Raw genomic sequence first — 21,891 nt, 5'->3', positions numbered from 1 at the left:
AGAAGGAGGTACCTTTTGCCCTGTTGCTTCACTACACCTGGCCGACAACTTAAAGAAGCAGGAGACATGATATGAACTGAAGAATCTGAGGATCCTTTGGTGCCCTACTCTATTGAAATGAATTAGTAGGTCAGCAACAAGGTAAAAGAGTTTCCACAGTACCTGCTGATCTGCACCAATCTTTAGAATTTAAGATTTGCCCTCCAGATCTTGCACAAAGTATCTTGTGGGTAGTGCCTACAGGGAAGGGGGTTCTGGATATGTAGTTTCACTTTAGGTAATAGACACAGTACAAAGTTACCACAGGTATTAATTCTATACATTTACTTTAATTATGAATGAGCATGTTTATACCTTGTTCTCAGTCATTTTTATTTATACTTGTAAACTACTAAGTAGTTTACTGGTTATTTCATTGTGTGAATAATACCAATAATGGATTATGTAATTTCAAAATATATGTTTAGGATACTAGCAAAGTAAAGGGACCCAAATTATTTTGAACAAATTTGAAATAATTTACTATTTCCAAAAATGTGACCAAAAAAACTATGTTTGGTGTTTCAATTGATTTTATAGTTTGGTGTTGCTTTTTGTTGAATTGTGTATTATTAGATGGGCAGTAGGTAAAAACATACCATAACTTTATCAGTCCTTAAGATCTCCAAAGGGCTTAAACTATCCTAAAATCTACAATTATCAAGAATAACTGAGTTGTTTATACAAAAATCTCAAAAAACAAACAAACAAACAGAACCTTTTTATGATTTAAAAAGTAAAATCCTACAGACTAAGTCCAGTCAACTTTTGAAGTCACCTCTTGGTAGATAGTCTGGGAATAAAGTTAGAAGCACTCCTTACAAGATGAAGCCTCAGTAGGGACAATTTTCTAGGTGGCTGAAATTTGTATATGTAATAGAACTATGGATTTGTTTTATGTTATCACCAGGAAGTTTAAATTTATCAAGACTAACCTTTGTAAGGAACTATAGAAAATGTGATGCCTATCGATATCTTTCAACTGTTGAATAAATAAAACCTAGTAGTAAAGTGTCATCTCTTGCAACTTTATTCAGGCTCCAAAACTGATTCACTGATTCATCAAAATTTAGACAGATTTCAAATCCCTTTTACATTTCCTCTCCTCTTGTATATTATGTATCCTTACAGAAAGGGATGCTAATTCTATGTAAATAAATTGAAAGAGCTCCTGGACTAAGGTTGCCAGATAAAATACAGGACATTCCAGTTCAATTTAAAGACATATTGGGAGGAGCAGTGGCAAAATGATTATAAACAAATGAAGTCTAAATCTACAAAACAGATGAATAAAAAGCAAATATATATGTTTTCTTTTATATATCAGTCAAATAAATGAATTGCTTTTAAACATTATACCTTCTCCATGCCCTGTAAAAAAATCATAAAATATATAAAACAAAAGTTAACCTGTATTATTGCAAAGGTTTATTGTCACTAGTTTTCTAGTGATTTTTTCCAACTAATTTGTATTGACATCAGTCACTATAACAAGATGTTACAAGATTTTAGAACAATACACAGTCTCTCTTAGCAGAGTAGCATTTGTAGTTAGATAGCTCAAAAATAAATATGGATTCTGTCTCTTTTTAGCTAGAGGATCTTGGTCAGCTAGGCTATTTAACCTTCGGAAGCTCTGGTTTGGTGTCTCCATTTAAAAGTTGGTGTTATTATGGGCACCTCTTTTATGGGGCTGTGTTATGACTAAGTGAGATAATGGTTGTACAGGTTTTAGAATAGGGACCACCAAATAATGGACCCTAAAATAATTATTATTTATGATGCAGCTCATTTTTTCTAGAAGTTATGTCTCACAGATTGTCACATAGAAATAAGTGAAGTTTTGTCTTGAGTCTGGCAAGAATAATTGAAGGAGCATTGAACTCCAGGGAGCACAAAGGGGAAAAAGATGTTTTTTTTTTTTTTTTTTTTTTTTTTAAAGATTTTATTTATTTTTTATTTGACAGATAGAGATTACAAGTAGACAGAGAGGCAGGCGGAGAGAGAGAGGAGGAAGCAGGCTCCCCGCTGAGCAGAGAGCCCGATGTGGGACTCGATCCCAGGACCCTGAGATCATGACCTGAGCCGAAGTCAGCGGCTTAACCCACTGAGCCACCCAGGCGCCCAAAAAGATGTTTTTATTCATTCATTTATTCAGTGTATTTACTATTTACCTAACACTATGGGAAACTGAGTTTATAGAGCTAAATAAAGCATCCTCTGTCCTCAAAGACCATATACTCTAATAGAGGGAAACAGCCAGTGTACAAGACATTGTTTTATAGTGTGTTGAGCGCAATGATGCAAATACTCACTAGATGAAAGGCACTTACCAGCACCTAGGGTGGACAGAGAAGGAGGCATCCTTGAGTATAAATATCTTTGTTTAGTCTTAAAAGATTTACATGAATTATTCAGATAAAGGATAGTTTATGGCTGAATTTTACAACATAAATACATAACTCTTGTAGTACAGAGTCTACAAGAGCTATAGGGAACTACAATGTCAAGTGTAATACAGCACAATCAAGATATTAATCTATTGGATGCCACAGCCAGATAGTGGAAGATCTTATACAGCAGAGTTAGGAATTCAGATTTTATCATGACATCACTAAGGGACTATGGGAGGATTTTAATCAAGGGAGAGATATAATCAAACTTTTCCTATTTAAAAGATCACTCTGTAGACATGAAAATATTTTACTGGAAGGAGGTGTGTACAGAGCTAAGAAGCCCACATCTGTTAGAGTAATCAAGGTGGAATTCTGATTAAGAAAATGGAAATGACAGCAGAGACAGAGAAAAAGGATCAGGAAACACTTAGGACTAGAATTAGAAGGGTTGGAATGTGAGGGTGAGGGAAAAGAATAATCAATGGGGACTCCCAAATGTCTGCTTTAGGACACAGGTTAGAGTATGGAGGCTGGCAGAAGGGCAGGGCATTGAGTTTCTGTAAGTCATTAAATAACTGGCAGCATTAGCCAGAGAATCTAACTGTGAGGCATTTAATTGGTATCAGGAAAACAGTATTTCAACATGTTCTCCTCTGTTAGGCTTTTAATTTTCCCAAAAATCTAGAAGTAGTGTATTCTGGTTTTAAAGCACTTGGCAGATACTTTGCATATATCTAATCAGCTCTTTCTCATTTCAAAGGGGGAGTTTCAAGTGAAAAGATGCTCTTTTCTCTAGTAAAGAGAAGAAATGGAGAAGAAAGCAGTCAAGGGTAAGAGACTCTTGCTAACAATTTTACCTTTAGTGGACAGCAAAGCATACGCCATAAATTCACACATATATGGAGTTACTCAAAAGAGAGAACTCCTAGATATTTCTAAAGCATTTCATCTAAAATTGAAATGAAAGCAAGAGTACTTATAAAACTAGATTTAAATATGGGGTCAAAACATAGATGGGAAAAAAAAGCTGCATATGATTAAAGACAATCAAAAAGGGGCGCTGGGTGGTGCAGTCATTATGGGTCTGTCTTCAGCTCAGGTCATAATCCCAGGGTCCTGGAATCAAGCCCCACACTGGGCTCTCTGTTAGGCGGGAAGCCTGCTTCTCCTTCTCCCACTCCCCCTGCTTGTGCTCCTCTCTCACTGTCTCTCTCTCTCTCTCTGGCAAATAAATAAATAAATAATCTTAAAAAACAAACAAATAAATAAAGACAATTTAAAAAATAGTATAAATGGAATATCTAATGAATCTCCAAATAACTAAACTTAAGAGAGTCCTTTTCTCTGGGAAGTCTAGCACTTGCTACAGCAAACAAGTTTTATAATAACATCAACATTACTTATTAGAATAAGAAATTTTATGAGACATTGGTAGAGTATATTGAAATGGCAGATTACTGTGAAGTCCCAATTTTCAGTAGCTTATAACTTTGGCAGAACATTTAATTTCAAATGGAACTTGGCATGAGTTTACTCTCTGTCAGACTTCAGTCCTTGCCAAGTTTGACAAACATCCAGTTCAGCTGTTTTGGGCTAATGTGAATGCCAAAGTAAAGACTTTTTTTTTTTTTTTTAATATCCAACTGAACATTTTTCATTATAAAAAAGCAAAATGAGTAAATGAGTGTTTATTGTCAGGCTCTTTAATTAATGTAAAACAATCCTCACACACAAAGCAGGAATGCAGAGTGATTCAATGAGCAAAGTAATAGAGTGGGAACTCCATAAGTAATTCCAGTTTTGCTACTAATTCACTTTATACATTTGGAAAAGTAACTTAGCCTCTTGTGTCTCAGCTTACTCAACAGTAAAATTAGGAGATTAATAGAAACCTACATAATAATAATAATGAAGTGACAGAAAAGCAGTTTTCAAATTTAAACATAAAATAGTGCCTTTTGTCAATATCTTTGCATTTTAATAGATATCTTTGCATTTTTATGTAGATAAGTAAATTTTGCTAAGCAATGATGACATATATAAAGTTGTATAAAAAGATCATCTATTAATATATAAACTATACCCTGGGAATTAGGATCTTGGGAAGCTGTGTTTATTCCCTTTGACTCATTGAATCATTTAGTAATTAATGATTTAGTTCACCATTTTGTAAATTACTACTTTGTTATATAAAACAACACCCTATGGCTTAAAAAGCTTAATTCAGTCTACTCCAAAAAAAAACAACAATTTTCTATTTGAAGATAGTTTATGCACTGGATTAAAAAAACAACTAGCTCAAAAAAATAACTGAAAACAATGTAGGTTCTTTCTCTGTGTAATGAGTGAAATTACTATTGTCTTGGTCACATTAAAAATCAGGAAGCTCTTTTGCATGGCACAGTCAATTGAATGACAGTTTGAATTGCCTCTCAGAACAACCTCAAAACAGCAGAATAATCTTATAATTTTGATTCCATAGACATAACAAAAGATTGTATCCAACAGATTTCCATTTATTTATGTCTACACTGCATAGAGCCACACACTAAAGAAAAAAAGTTAAATGACATTTAGTTATATACTTATCTACAGACATCCAGGTATTTGCTATTGTGTAAGAGCAAGCACAAGATGGGAAGAGTAGGAGATGGGAAAAGTAGGAGACCTCAACCTCCATACCTAACAAAGATCAACAAATAGCTATCTAAAAATGAAAACAGATCTTAGAGTGCTCTGGGAAATCATTTAAGAAACACCAATTATTCAGTGAAACAAAAAAAAAAAAAAAAAAGAGAGAGAGAGAGAGAGAGAGAAAATACACACACACAAACAGAAAGGAGAACAGCTTCATTTTGCCTGTACCATCTCATCCAACAAGGTAGCATTGTCAGTGCCAAGAGGAAACAACCCAACTAGAGAGAGTTTTCACAGAGAAAGGAAGGATGGGTTAAGTGACCAGCTTTCCAGCCTTTTAGAGCACTGTGGGATGGTCCTGGTTTGGTTTCACCCCACTCAGATATTGGCAAAGCTGAGATATAGAGATGGCTAGGGACAAGGAAGAGGTCAAATAATTATTTTATGATGCTCAGAGAGCTACAAAAGAACAGCAGTAAATAATTGAACAATACCAAGAAAGCAGTGCAAAAGCAAAAGAGAAGTTCAACAAGAAGATAGAAAACATTAAAAAAAAAAATGGAAATTATGGAACTGAAGAATACAATGACAAATTGAAGAATTCATTAGAGTTTCAACAGCAAACTGGACCAACCAGGAGAAAGAAACAGTAAACTTGAAGACAGATCATTTGATATTATCCTGTCAGAGGGGGAAAAAGGAAAAAATATGAAAAGGAATTAAAAAGCCTGCAGGTTTTATGGGTTATCATTTAAACAAGCAACCTTTGTATCATTAGGTTCTGAGGAAGTGGTGGGTGGCAAGCTTCTTAAAAGAAATATTGTCTGAGAACTTCCCACACCTAGGGAGAGATCTGGACATCCAAGTACATGAAGCTAATACATCACCCCAAAATTCCAAAGCAAAAGTCTTCTCCAAGACCCATTATAATAAAACTCTCTGAAATCAAAGATGACAGAACTATAAATGCAGCAAGAAAGAAAACCTCTCTAATATAAGAGAACTCTCATAAAGCAATCAGTAGATTTCTCAGCAGAAATCTTGCAGGCCAAGAGAGCAGAGGATATGTATTTAGAGTGCTGACAGAAAGAAGACCAACCAAGAATACTTTACTTAACAAAATTATCCTTCATAAACGAAGGTGAGATAAAGACTTCCTAAACAAACAGAAGCTGAGGGAATTCATTATCATTAGATTTGCCTCATAAGATTTTCTGAAAAGGGGTTCTTCAAGTGAAATAAAAGGATGCTAATGAGTAACACAAAAACATTAAAAAAAATAAAACACTGGTAAAGACAAGTATTTAGTCAGATCACAATACTCTAATGCTGGTGATGTATTAACCACTTAATTCTAGTTTAAGGGTTTAAAAATTAGAATATTTAAAATACCTATAGAACAGTAATTTGTTAATGGACACAATACAAGATATAAAATGATGCAGACATCAAAAACATACGATGTGTGAGAAGAAAATAAAAGGGTAGAATTTTCCATTTTCTATTTTCTATTATATCTATAAGATGTTTTAAGTAAGTTTCAGGGCTACTATGAAACAAAAGCCTACAGTAGATTCATAAAGACAATAACAGGGGAAATCAAAGTGTACAACTGTGACAAACTACCATTCACAGAGGACGACAGCAAGAGAGAAAGGAACAAAGGAGCTACAAAACAAACAGAAAACAGTTAACAAAATGCAATATAGGAAGTCCTTACCTGTCAATAATTACTTTAAATATAGATGAATTAAATGATCCAATCAGAAAGTTTAGAAGGACTGGATGGATAAAAAAAAACAAGACCCAACTATACATTGCCTACAAGAGACTCATTTCAGCTTCAAGAACACATACAGGCTCAAAGTGAAGTATTAGAAAAGATATTCTGTGCAAACAGAAAGCAAAAGAGAGTAGGAATATCTATACTTACATCAGATAAAATACACTTTAAGTAAAAAACTGTAACAAGAAACGAAGAAGGTTATTATATAATTATAAAGGGATCGATTCACCAAGAAGATAGAAAAATTGTGGTTGTGTGTTTATATGCATATAGATAGATAGATACATAGGTCTATATCTATATGTATATATGAATGATCACAGCACTTAAATATATTAATCATTAATAACAGATTTGAAGAGAGTAATAAAAATATAATGAGTAGACTTCAGTACCAACTTTCAAAAATGTATAGATTGGAAGACAAAATAATCAGAAAGGGTTTTTTAAATAAAGTATCATGTCATCTGCAAAGAGAGAGAGTTTGACTTCTTCTTTGCCAGTTTATTTCTTTTTCTTGTCTGATTGCTATTGCTAGGACTTCTAGTACTAGGTTGAACAATAGTGGTGAGAGTGGACATCCTTATCCTGTTCCTGATATCAAAGGGAAGGCTATCAGCTTTTCACTATTGAGGATGTTATTAACTGTGGGTTTTTCATAGATAGATTTTATGAAGTTGAGGAATGTATCCTCTAGCCCTATACTTTGAATTGTTTTAATCAGGAACAGATGTTGTATCTTGTCAAATGCTTTTTCTGCATCAGTTGAGAGGACCATGTGGTTCTTCTCTCTTTTATTGATTTGTTCTACCACATTGATTAATTTGCGAATGTTGAACCACTCTTGCATCCAGTGGATAAATCCCTCCTGGTCATGGTCGGTAATCTTTTAATGTACGGTTGGATCCTATTAACTAGGATCTTGTTGAGAATCTTGGAATCCATATTCATCAGGGATATTCATCTGAAATTCTTCTTTTTGATGTGGTATTTGACTGGTTTGGGGACCAGGGTAATGCTGGCTTCATAGAAAGAGTCTGGAAGTTTTCCTTCTCTTTCTATTTTTTGAAACAGCTTCAGGAGAACAGGTGTTATTCCATCTTTGAATGTTTGGTAGAATTCTCAAGGGAATCTGTCAGGTCCTCAGCTCTTGTTTTTTGGGAGGCTTTTGATCACTGCTTCAATCTCTTTACTAGATATTGGTCCATTCATGTTGTCCATCTCTTCCTGATTGGGTTTTGGAAGATTATAGATTTCCAGGAATGCATCCATTTCTTCTAGATTGCTTAACTTATTGGCATATAACTGTTGATAATAATTTCTGACAATGATTATTTCTATTTCCTTGGTGTTAGTCATGATCTCTCCCCTTTCTTTCATAATTTTATTAATTTGGGTCCTCTCTCTTTTCTTTTCTTTTTTCTTTTTGATTTATTTTTTATTTTCAGCATAACAATATTCATTATTTTTTCACCACACCCAGTGCTCCATGCAATCCGTGCCCTCTATAATACCAACCACCTGGTACCCCGACCTCCCACCCCCGCCCCTTCAAAACCCTCAGATTGTTTTTCAGAGTCCATAGTCTCTCATGGTTCACCTACCCTTCCAATTTCCCCCAACTCCCTTCTCCTCTCTAACTCCCCATGTCCTCCATGCTATTTGTTATGCTCCATGAATAAGTGAAACCATATGATAATTGACTCTCTCTGCTTGACTTATTTCACTCAGCATAATCTCTTCCAGTCCCATCCATGTTGCTACAAAAGTTGGGTATTCGTCCTTTCTGATGGAGGCATAATACTCCCTAGTATTAGATCCATAGATCCGTTGAAGGGCATCTTGGTTCTTTCCACAGTTTGGCGACCGTGGCCATTGCTGCTATAAACATTGGGGTACAGATGGCCCTTCTTTTCACTACATCTGTATCTTTGGGGTAAATACCCAGGAGTGCAATGGCAGGGTCATAGGGAAGTTCTGTTTTTAATTTCTTGAGGAATCTCCACACTGTTCTCCAAAGAGGCTGCACCAACTTGCATTCCCACCAACAGTGTAAGAGGGTTCCCCTTTCTCCACATCCTCTCCAACACATGTTGTTTCCTGTTTTGCTAATTTTGGCCATTCTGACTGGTGTAAGGTGATATTTCAATGTAGTTTTAATTTGAATCTCCCTGATGGCTAGTGATGATGAACATTTTTTCATGTGTCTGATAGCCATTTGTATGTCTTTATTGGAGAAGTGTCTGTCCATATCTTCTGCCTATTTTTTGATATGCTTGTCTGTTTCATGTGTGTTGAGTTTGAGGAATTCATTATAGATCCTGGATATCAACCTTTTGTCTGTACTGTCATTTGCAAATATCTTCTCCCATTCCGTGGGTTGCCTCTTTGTTTTCTTGACTGTTTCCTTGGATGTTCAGAAGCTTTTGATGTTGATGAAGTCCCAAAAGTTCATCTTCACTTTTGTTTCCTTTCCTTTGGAGACATATCTTGAAAGAAGTTGCTGTGGCTGATATCGAAGAGATGACTGCCTATGTTCTCCTCTAGGATTCTGATGGATTCCTGTCTCACATTGAGGTCTTTTATCCATTTTGAGTTTATCTTTGTGTACGGTGTAAGAGAATAGTCAGGTTTCATTCTTCTACATATAGCTGCCCAGTTTTCCCAGCACCATTTATTGAAGAGACTGTCTTTTTTCCACTGTATATTTTTTCCTGTTTTGTTAAAGATTAATTGACCATAGAGTTGAGGGTCCATATCTGGGCTCTCTACTCTGTTCCACTGGTCTATTTCTCTCTTTTTTTTTAATTAAATTTATTTATTTTCAGCATAACAGTATTCATTATTTTTGCACCTCATATGATCTCCCTGATATGAGGAAGTGGTGATGCAACATGGGGACTTAAGTGGGTAGGAGAAGAATAAATATGTTTCTGTTTTTATGCCAGTACCATGCTGTATTGGTGATCACAGCTTTGTAGTAAAGCTTGAAATCAGGTAACGTGATGCTCCCCATTTTATTTTTGTTTTTCAACATTTCCTTAGTGATTCGGGGTCCCTTCTGATTCCATACAAATTTTAGGATTATTTGCTCCAGCTCTTTGAAGAATACCAGTGGAATTTTGATCGGAATGGCATTAAAAGTATAGATTGCTCTAGGCAGTATAGACATTTTAACAATGTTTATTCTTCCAATCCAAGAGCATGGAATGGTCTTCCATCTTTTTGTGTCTTCTTCAATTTCTTTCATGAGTGTTCCATAATAACCTTCTAACCTCTCTCTTTTCTTTTGGATGAGTTTGGCCAGTGGTTTATTGATCTTAATGATTCTTTCAAAAAGCCAGCTTTTAATTTCATTGATGTGTTTTACTGTATCTCCAGTTTCTATCTCATTGATTTCTGCTCTAAACTTTATTATTTCCCTTCTTGTGTGTAGGGTTGGCTTAGTTTGTTGTTGATTCTCCAATTCTTTAAGGTTTAAAAAGAGATGGTGGGATGCCTGGGTGGCTCAGTTGGTTAAGCAGCTGCCTTCGGCTCAGGTCATGATCCCAGCGTCCTGGGATCGAGTCCCACATCAGGCTCCTTGCTCAGCAAGGAGCCTGCTTCTTCCTCTGCCTCTGCCTGCCATTCTGTCTGCCTGTGCTCACTCTTTCCCCCTCTCTCTCTCTGATAAATAAATAAAATCTTTAAAAAAAAAAAAAAAGAGCTGCTGTATTCTGGATTTTTCAATTTTTTTGAGGGAGGCTTGGATGACTATGTATTTCCCCCTTAGGACTGCCTTTGCTGTATGCCATAGGTTTTGGACTGGTGTATTTTTGTTCTCATCGGTTTGCATGAATTGTTTAAGTTCTTCTTTTATTTCATGGTTGAACCAAACATTCTTGAACAGCATGGTCTTTAGCTTCCAAGTGTTTTGAATTTCTTCCAAACTTTTTCTTGTGGTTGAGTTCCAGTTTCAAAGCATTGTGGTCTGAGAATATGCAGGGAATAATCTCAGTCTTTTGGTATCTGTTGAGCCCTGATTCATGATCTAGTATGTGGTCTATTTTGGAGAAAGTTCCATGTGCGCTTGAGAAGAATGAGTATTATTTTAGGGTGGAATGTCCTGTATTTATCTATGCGGTCCCTCTGGCCGAATGTGTCATTCAATGCTCTTGTTTCCCAAACTACTAGAACTCATACAGCAATTCAGTAATGTGGTGGGATACAAAATCAATGTACAGAAATCAGTTGCTTTCTTATACACTAACAATGAAAATATAGAAAAGGGAAATTAAAGAATCGATTCCATTTACTGTAGCACCAAGAACTTAAGATACCTGGGAATAAACCTAACCAAAGAGGTAAAGGATCTGTACTCGAGGAACTGCAGAACACTCATGAAAGAAATTGAAGACACAAAAAGATGGAAGTGCATTCCATGCTCAAGAATCAGAGGAATAAACATTCTTAAAATGTCTATACTGCATACAGTGATCTATACTTTCAGTGCCATCCCAATCAAAACTCCACCAGCATTTTTCAAAAAGCTGGAACAAACAATCCCAAAATTTGTATGGAACCAAAAGAAACTCCACATTGTTAAGGAAATGTTGAAAAAGAAAACCATAACTGGAGGCATCACATTGCCTGATTTCAAGCTTTACTACAAAGCTGTGGTTACCAAGACAGTATGGTACTGACACAAAAACAGACATAGAGACCAGTGGAACAGAGTAGAGAGCTCATATATGGACCCTCAACTCTGTGGTCAACTAATCTTTGACAAAGCATGAAAAAATATCCAGTGGATGAAAGACAGTCTCTTCAACACATGGTGCTGGGAAAATTTTACAGCTATGTAAAGAACAATGAAACATGACCATTCTTTTACACCATACACAAAGATAAACTCAAAATGGATAAAAGACCTCAACATGAGGCAGGAATCTATCAGAATCCTATAGGAGAACATAGGCAGTAATCTCTTCAACATTGGCCACAGCAACTTCTTTCAAGATATGTCTCCAAAGGCAAAGGAAACAAAAGCAAAAATGAACTTTTGGAACTTGATCAAGACCAAAAGCTCTGCACAGCAAAGGAAGTAGTCAACAAAACAAAGAGGCAACCCATGGATGGGAAAAGATATTCGTAAATGACACTACAGACAAAGGGCTGATATCCAAAGTCTATAAATAACTCAACTCAACACCCAAAAAACAGATAATAACATCAAAAAAAAAATGGGCAGAAGACATGAACAGACACTTCTCCAAAGAAGATATACAAATGGCTAACAGATTAACATGAAAAAAAATGTTCATCATTATTAGTTACCAGGAAGGTTCAAATAAAAACCATATTGAGATATCACCTTATACCAGTTAGAATGACCAAAATTAAAAAGAGAGGTAACAAGTGTTGGAGAGGATACACTAACTGTATCCTCTGTTACACTGATGGTGGGAATGCAAGTTGGTTCAGCCATTTTGGAAAAGAGTGTTGAGTTTCCTTAAGAAATTAAAAATAGAGCTGCAGGTATCTTAATAATAGATGCTGCAATTGCACTATTGGGTATTTACTCCAAAGATACAGATGTAGTGAAAAGAAGGGCCATCTGTACCCCAATGTTCATAGCAGCAATGACCACAGTCACCAAACTGTGAGAAGAACCAAGATGCCCATCAACAGATAAATGGATAAAGAAGATATGCTCCATATATACAATGGAATATTATGCCTCCATCAGAAATGATGAATACCAAACTTTTGTATCAACATAGACCGGACTGGAAAAGTTTATGCTGAGTGAAATAAGTCAAGCAGAGAAAGTCGATTGTCATATGGTTTCACTTACTTGTGGAGCATAAGGAATAATACAGAGGACATTTGGAGATAGAGAAGAGAAGTGAGTTGGGGGAAATCAGAGGGGAGACAAACTATGAGAGACTGGACTCTGAGAAACAAACTGAGGGTTTTGGAGGAGAAGGGAGTGGGGATTTGGGTGAGCCTAGTGGTTGGTATTATGGAGGGCACATATTGCATGGAGCACTGGGTGTGGTGTATAAACAATGAATTTTGGAACGGAGAAAAAAATTAATTTAATTTTAAAAATTTTGCAGAAATAAAAACTAGAAAAAGAAATATTTGTGAAATAGAAAGTATAATGAGCTTTTTCCAGCCATGTTTAGCCATTTCATTTAGCTGCTAAAATGTTAGTAAAATAATCCCAAATATGATGAAAAAAAAATCAATAAGGAAATATTGGATTTGAATTATACTTTAGAGTAAATGGAACTAACAGACATTTACAGAACATTTCATCCAACAGCAGCAGAATGCACATTCTTCTTAAGCACACATGGAATTTTCTCCAGAAAAAACATTTATTAGGTCATAAAACAAATCTCAACAAAGTTTTAAAAGATTGAAATTATACAACTATCCTTCTAGCTTTAGAAGTAAGAAGATAGAAATCAGTAACAGGAAGAAATGTAGAAAATTCACAAATTTGTGAAGATTAAAACCACACTCCTGAACAATCAAAAGGTCAGAGGTGAGATTGAAGTGGAAATGTGGCTTTAGGTCTCAAAAAATATATTGAAACAAACAAAATTGGAAGCACATTTCAAACTACTGAGATTTAACAAAAGCAGTACTGTGAGGGATGTTAATAGTGATAAATTAGGAAAAAAAAAGAAATATTTCAAATAAGCAACCTAATTTTACAACTTGAGGAATGAGAAAAACAAGAGTCAACTAAGCTCAAATTAGCAGAGGGAAGGAAATGACTAAGAACAGAGAAAAAATAAAATAGAGACCAGAAATAATAATAGAAAAGATCAACAAAACTAAGAATTTGCTTCTTGAGATAAATAAAATTGATAAACCTTTACCTACACTTGAATGAGAAGAAAGAAAGAGGACTCAGTGGTGCGTAGGTGGCTTAGTGAGTTAATGCCTCTGCCTTTGGCTCAGGTCATAATGCCAGGGTCCTGGGATCGAGCCCTGCATTGGGCTGTCTGCTCAGCGGGGAGCCTGCTTCCTCCTCTCTCTCTCTCTGCCTGCCTCCCGGCCTACTTGTGATCTCTGTCTGTCAAATAAATAAATAAAATCTTTAAAAAATATATTTAAAAAAATATATATATATTTAGAAAGAGAGAGGACTCAAATAAAATTAAAAAAAAAAAAGAGAAAGAGAGCTTGTAACAGATACCACAGAAAGACAAAGAATCATTAAGAGAATACTATGAACAATTATACACCAACAAATTGGCCAACATAGAAAAAGTGGATAAATTCTTAAAAACACACAATCAAGACTGAATCATGAAGAAAGAGAAAATCTACAAAATCTGTCAGATATTGTATCAGTAATCAAAAAGTTCCCAAAAGAGAAAAGTTCAGAAACAGATGGTTTCACAGGTGAATACTACCAAACATTTAAAAAAGAATTAATATTGGGGCACCTGGGTGGCTCAGTGGGTTAAAGCCTCTGCCTTCAGCTCAGGTCATGATCCCAGAGTCCTTGGATTGAGCCCTGCGTCGGGCTCTCTGCTCAGTGGGGAGCCTGCTTCCTTTCCTCTCTCTCTCTCTGCCTGCCTCTGTGCCTACTTGTGATCTCTCTCTGTCAAATAAATAAATAAATAAAACTTAAAAAAAAAAAAGAATTAATATCAATTCTTCTCAAATCCTTCCAGAAAATTGAAGAAGATAGTCTCACTTTATGAGGCCAGCATTTTCCTGATACCAAAGCTAGATAAGGATATTATAAGATAAGAAAATTATAAATCAGTATCCCTGATGAATATAGATGCAAAAATTCTTCATAAAGTTCTAGCAAACTGAATTTGGCAACACATTAAAAGGATCATTCACCAGGACTACATGGGATTTATCATTGGGATGTATGGATTATTCAACATAGGCAAATCAATAGATGTGATATACCACATTAACAGAATGAAAAACAAAAATCATATAGTCATCTTAAAAGATGCAGGAAAAGCATTTGACAAAATACGGCATCCTGTCATGATAAAAACTCTCTACGAATTGGGTATAGAAGGAATATACTTCAACATAATAAAGACCATAAATGACAAACTAACACCCAAACATCATACTCAGTGATGAAAAGCTGAAGTCTTTTCCTTTAAGATCAGGAACAGGACAAGGTTGTCCATTCTAACCGCTCTTATTCGACATATACTGGAAGTCCTAGCTAGAGGAATTTGGCTAAACAGAGAAATAAAAAGCAACTAAATTGGAAAGGAAGAGGTAAAAATGTCTCCGGTTGTTGGTGGTAAATTTGTAAATACAGAATCCTAAACACTATCCCAAAAAGCTGTTAGACCTAAAAACAAATTCAGAAAAGTTTTAGGTACATAAAGTTTCAGGATGCATAAAAACAAATTTCAGTACAATTTTAGAATACATATGCAACATACAAAACTTGGTTGTATATTAACAATAAACTCTCTGAAAAAGAAATAAAGAAAACAATCCATTTAAAACAGCATAAAAGTAGTAACATACTTCATAATAAATTTAACCAAGAAGTGAACAATCTATATAGGGAATAATATAAGATGTTGATTAAAGACATTAAAGAAGACACAAATAAATGGAAGATGTCCCCTGTTCATAGATCAGAAGAATTAATAGTTTTAAAATACCCCTACCCAAAGCCATTTATAGATTAGTGTAATCTTTATCAAAATTCCAATGGCACAGCACAATACCCTCTAGTTCTATCCATGTCATATGAGGAATTTGAGAAGCAGAGTAGGGGATTTTGAGGGTAGGGAAGGAAAAAATGAAAGAAGATGGGATTGGGAGGAGGGAGACAAACCGTAAGAGACTCTTAATCTTACAGAACAAACTGAGGGTTGCTGGGGGAAGAGGGGTTATGGAAAAGGTGGTTGGATTATGGACATTGGGGAGGATATGTGATATGGTGAGTGCTGTAAAGTGTGTAAGCCTGACAATTCACAAACCTGTACCCCTGGGGCAAGTAATACATTATAGGTTAATTAAAATTATTAATAATAATAATAAAATTCCAATAGCATTTTTAACACAAATAGAAAATAATCCTAACATTCATATGGAACCACCAAAGATGCCAATTAGCTTGAGCAATCCTAAGAACAAAATTGGATGCACCAGATTTCCAGTATCCCAATTATATTACAAAGCTATAGTAATCAAAACAGCAAAGTACATGCATAAAATCTGACATATAGACTAATGGAACAGAATCAAAAGTCCAGAAATAAGCCCATATATGCATGGTCAACAAATATTTAAAAAGGTAGCCAACAGTACTCAGTGGGGAAAGATAATGTCTTCAATAAATGATGTTAGGAAAACTAGAAATTCACATGCCAAAGAATGAAATTGGAACCTAACTTACATCACTCACAAAACTAACCAAAAATGGATTAAAGATTTAAATGTAAGACTTGCAACTGTAACACCTTTGAAGAAAATAAAGGAAAAAGCTCAAAAGCTCTTTGATATAGGTCTCAACAATAATTTTTTGTATATGACACCAAAAGCCCAAATAACAGCAACAAGAAAATGAACAAGTAGGACTACATCACACTAAAAGCCTCTGCAAAACAAAAGAAACTGCCAACAAAATAAAAAGGCAATCTACTGAATGGGAGAAAATATATCCAAACATCTAATATATCCAAAATATTTACAAAAAGTGGTTAAAAGCCAAAATACATAAGGAACTCCTAAAACTCACTAGGAAAAATAAGATTAAAAAATGGGCAGAGGAATTGAATCATTAGGAAATTGCAAATAAAAGCTGTAATGAGATTTAATTTCATACGTGTTAGAAGGGATATTATCAAAAAGACAAGACAAAAAATGTTGGAATGGGTGTTATCAAACAGAGATAGCAAATACTGAGTAGAATATGGTGAAAGGGAGCCCTAACCCCTTGTTGGTGGGAATATAAATTGGTAGAGCCACTGTGGAATACTGTATGGGGGGTCCTCAAAAATTAAAAATGGAACTACCTTATGATCCAGCAATCCCAATTTGGGTTATATATCTGAAGAATATGAAATCACTGTCTTGAAGAGGTATCTGCATTCCCATGTTCATCGCAGCATTATTCACAATAGCCAAGATATGGTAACAGTAGAAGTATCCATGAATAAATAAATGGTTAAAGAAAATGTGAGATTCACACACACACACACACACACGCACACACATGCACACACACACACAGGAATATTGTTCAGCCACAAAAAAGAAAAAATCCTGTCATTTTCATCAACATAGATGGAGCTTGAGGACATTATGCCAAGTGAAAGAAACAGAGGAAACCAAAAGCTGTATAATCTAACTTATAAATGGAATCTAAAAAAAAAAAATCAAAATCATAGAAGTAGAGAGTAGAATGGTGGTTGTCAGGAGCTGAAGGGTGGGAGAAATGGGGAAACGTTGTGCAAATGTATGAACTTTTGTTTGTAAGATGAATAAGTTCTGGGGATATGTTCAGCATGGTAACTATACCTAACACCATCTACTTGAAAGTTACTATGAGAGTAGAGTTTTAATGTTCTCACCATAACAGCAATAAAATAATTATGTGAGGTGACAGTGCATTAACTAACCTTATTGTGGCAAACATTTTTCAATCTATACATACATTAAGTCATTACATTGTATACCTGCAATACTGTGATTTATAGTAAGAAGTAGATATTTGGTTTTTGTCCTTGTTTTTTGGCACAGAGATTCTAAACCATTGGATTTTCATAAAAGATGAGAAGCAAAAAGTTGTCTTTTGTTATATTAATGAGGTGTCTTTTAGAAAACACCTAAGTAACCCAGGGATGGGGGGTTGTTGCCAGGGTACCCAACCATGTGATTAAAGAATTAGAACTTTCGGTACCTCCCCCTGATCTCTGAGAGGAGAGAAGTGCTGGAAGTTGAACTAATGGCTTATGGCCAATGATTTAATCAGACATGCCTATGTAACAAAACTCCATAAAAAAACCCAAAAGGTTGGAGTTCAGAGAGCCTCTAGGTTGGTGAATACTTGGAGATTCCTGAGGAGTAGTATGCTGTGAGAGGGCCTAGAAGCTCTATACCCTTTCCCCATACCTTGCCTTATACATCTGCTATCTGACTGTTTCTGAGTTATATCCCTGGGCACAGAGTGACAAGATTATTTGCTCATATTAGAGTGAGGCCATGAGAGGTAGTGTTGCACTGCCTGGAGAGAAAGCAGGCAAAAAACCCAGAGGCAGAGAGCATGAAAACAGCTATCTGAGAAACACCTAAAACACACAGGGTAGATGATTTGCTCTTCTTGAAGTGCTTACATGAAAGCAGCAAGTATGGAGATCCCTGCCTGGTGACAAAGGAGTTGGTTGTTGTCATTTCCCTTCTCCACAACTCCACATATACTCAGAACCACCTGTAAACAGCATAGTGCCAAAACTGGATGCTTAACCTGCTTATACCAGGTCCCACACCCCTGCTGCTAGTATGGCTCTTTTTAGTCAGTTTTGTTTCAGTTATAGCACAGTGGACTCCTTGCACCAGAAGACCAAAAGAAACCCCTGCCTACACAATGTCTACTGACCAGAGAGTTCTGCAAGGCTTCATTTCTAGTGGAAAGAATATCAGGATCTATTTGAAAAACAGGCTATTGCACATCTAGTTAAAACTTTCCACATTCTGGCCAAAGATCAAACACTCCCCACTGCAGGCAAGGAGAACCTCTGAAGGATAGCATAAACAAAGCACAGCTGCAGAGTACACACAACATACACCGGGGACACTCCCTGAAGCACCAGGCCCTGGACATATGTGACCTTTTCTTCAAAAAGCCATTACTCTCAGAAGCAGGACACACAACAGGGGTTTCTAACACAGAGAAGAAGACAGAGATCTAGACAAATGCCAAGACTGAGAAATTCATCCCAAATGAAACAAGATAAGGGCATGGCCAGAGATCTGAGCAAAACAGAAAGAAGTATTATGCCTGATGGAAATTTTATTTTATTGTTATTTTCTAAAGATTTTATTTATTTAATTGAGAGAGAGAGAACAGTAGCAGGGGTAGGAGCAAAGGGAGAAGGAAAAGCAGACTCCCTTCTGAGCAGGCAGCTTAACACTGGGTTCAATCCCTAGAACCTGGGATCATGACCTAAGCCAAAGGCAGACATTGAAACAACTGAGCCACCCAGGTGCCCCCTGATGGAGAATATAAAACAATAATTACAAGAATACTTGCTGGAGGGCTGCCTCAATGGCTTATTTGGTTAAACATCTGCCTTTAGCTCAGGTCATGATCCTAGGCTCCTGGGACTCAAGCCCCATGTTGGGCTCCCTGCTCAGCTGAGGTCTGCTTCTTCCTCTCCTTCTGTATGTTCTCACTTTCCCTCTTTCAAGTAAATAAATAAAATCTTAAAAAAAAAAAAAAAAAACAGACGAATGGATAAGGAAAATGTGGTGCATATACACTATGGAGTATTATGCCTCCATCAGAAAGGATGAATATCCAACTTTTGTAGCAACATGGATGGGACTGGAAGAGATTATGCTGAGTGAAATAAGTCAAGCAGAGAGAGTCAATTATCATATGATTTCACTTACTTGTGGAGCATAACAAATATCATGGAGGACATGGGGAGTTGGAGAGGAGAAGGGAGTTGGGGGAAATTGGAAGGGGAGGTGAACCATGAGAGACTATGGACTCTGAAAAACAATCTGAGGGGAATGAAGTGGTGGGGGGGTGGGAGGTTGGGGTACAAGGTGGTGGATATTATAGAGGGCACAGATTGCATGGAGCACTGGGTGTGGTGCAAAAATAATGAATATTGTTATGCTGAAAATAAATAAATTTAATTAAAAAAAAAAGAATACTCATTGAGCTTGAGAAAAGACTTCAGGGAGGCCCTTGCCACAGAGATAAAAGAGTTAAAAAACAGAAATGAAAAATGGCAGTAACTGAGACTTGAAACAGACTGGATGCAGTGAACAAAAGTATGGAAGAAGCAGAGGAGTGAATAAGTAATAAAGAAGATAAAATAATGGAAAATTATGAAGCCAAACAAAAGAGAGAAGGAAAAATTATAGAACATGAGAATAGACTTAGGGAATTCAGTGACTCCATCAAACATAGTAACATTCATATTATAGGAGTCCCAGATGAGAAGAGGGATAAAAGAGGGGGTGCCTGGGTGGCTCAGTGGGTTAAAGCCTCTGCCTTCAGCTCAGGTCATGATCCCAGGGTCCTGGGATCGAGCCCCGCGTTGGGCTGCTCAGTGGGGAGCCTGCTTCCCTTCCTCTCTCTGTGCCTGCTTCTCTGCCTACTTGTGATCTCCGTCTATCAAATAAATAAATAAAATCTTAAAAAAAAAAAAAAGAGGGCAGAAAATTTATGAGGAAATTGTAGCTGAAAACTTCCATAACCTAGGGAAGAAACAGACATACAGATCCAGGAAGCACAGAGAATTCTTATCAAAATCAATAAAAGCAGGTCAACACCAAGACCTATTGAATTTAATCTGCAAAATGTAGTGATAAAGAAACAATCCTAAAAGCAGCAGACAAAAGAAGTTCCTAGCTTACAAGGGAAGACATTTGAGGCTAGCTGCAGATGTCACTACAGAAACTTGGCAAGCCAGAAGAGAGTGTGGCCTGGTATATTCAATATGGTGAATGGGAAAAATCTGCAGTCAATAGTATTCTATCCACAAGACTATCATTCAGAATAGGAGGAGAGATAAAGAGATTCCCAGATAAACAAAACCTAAAGGTGCTTATGACTACTAAAATAGCCCTCAGGAAATATTAAAGAGGAATCTATGAGTGGAAAGAAGAAAAGTGACAAAGACAAGAAAGGAACAGAGAATTTCTGCAGAAACAATGACAAAACAAGTAATAAAATGGTTATAAATACATATCTATCAATAATTACTCTGAACATAAATGGACTAAATGCTCCAATCAAAAGTCATAGGGTGTCAGACTAGATAAAGAAACAAGACCCATCTACATGTTGCCTACAAGAAATTCATTTTAGACATGAAGACTCCTGCAGATTGAAAGTGATGGAATAGAGAAACATTTGCCATTTTATTTATTTTTTTTTAAGATTTTATTTATTTATTTGACAGAGAGAAATCACAAGTAGATGGAGAGGCAAGCAGAGAGAGAGAGAGAGAGAAGCAGGCTCCCTGTCGAGCAGAGAGCCCGATGCGGGACTCGATCCCAGGACGCTGAGATCATGACCTGAGCCGAAGGCAGAGGCTTTAACCCACTGAGCCACCCAGGCGCCCCAACATTTGCCATTTTAATGGACATCAAAAGAAAGCTATAGTAGCAAAACTTACAGCAGACTAGATTTTAAGCCAAGACTATAAGAAAGTGATGAGAAAGGGTACCATGTCATAATAAAGGGCCTATCCAACAGGAAAATCTAATAATTGTAAGTACTTATGCTCTCAACATGGGAGCAGTCAAATATATAAAACAATAACAAACAGAAAGAAACTAACTGATAATAATACAATAATAGTAGGGGACTTTAACCCCCTACTTGCATAAATGGACAGATCATATAAGCAAAAAATCAATAAGGAAATAATGGCTTTCAATGACACACTGGACCAAATGGACTTAACAGATATATTCAGAATATTATTTCTCAAAGCAAAAAGATTAAGATCATACCATGCATATTTTCAGACCACAACACCATGAAACTTGAAGTTAACCACAAGAAAAAAAAAAAATGGAAAGACCAAAAATACATGCAGGTTAAACATGCTCCTAAACAGTGACTGGGTCAACCAGAAAATAAAATAGAAGTAAAAATTACATGGAAACGAATGAAAATGAAAACAGCATTCCAAAACCTTGGGGATGCAGCAAAGCAGTCCACAGAGGGAAGTATGTAGCAATACAAGCCTACCTCAAGAGGCAAGAAAAAGCTCAAATAACAAGAACAACAAACAAAGCCTACAGTTAGCAGAAGGAGAGAAATAATAAAGATTAGAGCAGAAGTAA

Source organism: Mustela nivalis (assembly GCF_964662115.1).
Source record: "Mustela nivalis genome assembly, chromosome: 16".
Taxonomy (NCBI): Eukaryota; Metazoa; Chordata; class Mammalia; order Carnivora; family Mustelidae; genus Mustela; species Mustela nivalis.
This window is presented reverse-complemented; position numbering follows the sequence as displayed.